Source organism: Didymella exigua, assembly GCF_010094145.1.
Source record: "Didymella exigua CBS 183.55 unplaced genomic scaffold M421scaffold_13, whole genome shotgun sequence".
Taxonomy (NCBI): domain Eukaryota; kingdom Fungi; phylum Ascomycota; class Dothideomycetes; order Pleosporales; family Didymellaceae; genus Didymella; species Didymella exigua.
In genome coordinates this window covers 28,709-30,248 of record NW_022984787.1, presented here as the reverse complement: position 1 = coordinate 30,248, position 1,540 = coordinate 28,709, and positions in this window count along the sequence as shown.

Here is a 1,540-nt window from a genome sequence, read left to right as displayed (position 1 = left end):
AGCGCGCACCCGCTTCTTTAGCTTCTTCCCATCACTACGCGCCCCAAACTCCTTTAGAGCTGCTAGTCGCTGCCCATCTCTAACTATTAGAGTCCCCTCCTTCTAAACCTACTTTCTTTAATATAATTTTTGTTGCGTGGCAGCCTTATTTGCTGCCTAAAGCTTGCTAATTTCCTGTTAGGCTAAAACTAGCCTGTAGGATAAAATTGCTCCCCCCTTTACATAGTGCTCAAGCGCGCTTAGAACAGAATTAGGTAAGCTACCCTGCTACTTCTTATACTTCTCTTAAATTAGAGTTAATTAAGACCTAAATTCTAGGGTATTGCTAGGGGTTTGCGACTGCTAGGGCTTGCTGTTAGTAGGGAGTAGTAGTAATAGAGTCTGCAGCTTTACATTAAGGGTTGAAATAACCTATTCTAGGTTAAAGGGGACTAATCTAGCGCCTTAGAACCCTCCTTAGATATTGCTAGAAGTAAAGACTATATTATAGGCTGCTTTAAAGCATAGGAGGAACTTAGTCTTTATAAGGTAGGTAATCTAGTTGCGTATAAGCATTTTAGCTTAGCGCCTATACGCCTTCTTTAAAGGGGCAAAACAACCTACATTAAGTGGCTGTAGGAGGTGTGATAAGTAGGGAGGCATGCATATAGTAACAATATTGTTATCCTTGCAGTGTTGCTAGAATTTAAGTAAGTTGTAGCTCTTATAGCTATTAATAACTAGCAGTTAGTAGGTACTAACAGTACGCTCCTTTGTATGCGTGTTAAAGTGCTTTAACTACTTAAGACTAAGCTTATTAGTAGTCTAGCTATTACTAGAGACTCTAATAACCTAATCCTAGGGCAGGTCTTCCTCCTTATACTAGCTAGAGAGGTGGTGGCGTGCCTTAAAGATAATAAAGGGCAGAATAGCCTATCCTTTTACATTAATGCCCTGTATAACTGTTGTCCACTCCTAGTTGCCTTGCTACTGTCTTTGGCCTTCCTTGTCTCTCTAAAGCTGTAACAACTGCTCCTAGGGAGATCTAGCCTATCATGAAGCTAGTCTTATTAAAGTGTCAGCCTGGCACCTCAGTTCATACGGTACACTGTGAACTGCACCTCACGTGACTGTGTTAGTCACCTGCTTACTCATCTGGTTGTGTATATAATTGCTCGCTGTAGCTCCCTCAATACAACAACCTTCTGCCTCATTTGTATCTGCCCTGTGCTCCTACATCCGACATAAAGTTGTAGGTATCATTATCCTGGATAGGCTGGCGGATGGGTAGGGTATGCTTTTTTACGTTTTGGCTTATAGCTTCTTAACTAGCAGAGATACGCTTACATAATCTATTATTTGATAGAAGCGCCTAGTATTGCGCCTTCTAATAAAAAAAGAATTAGCTTATTCTGCCTAGTATTAGCTAAGTTATTAACACTACCTAGCAAAGTATACCTATTAATGGGTATGCTTGCTAGGTACCCCCCCTTTTTTAACCTTTTCTAGCCTCTAGCTTGTGCAGTTTAATAGTTATAACAAAACCCTCTACTACAGAAAT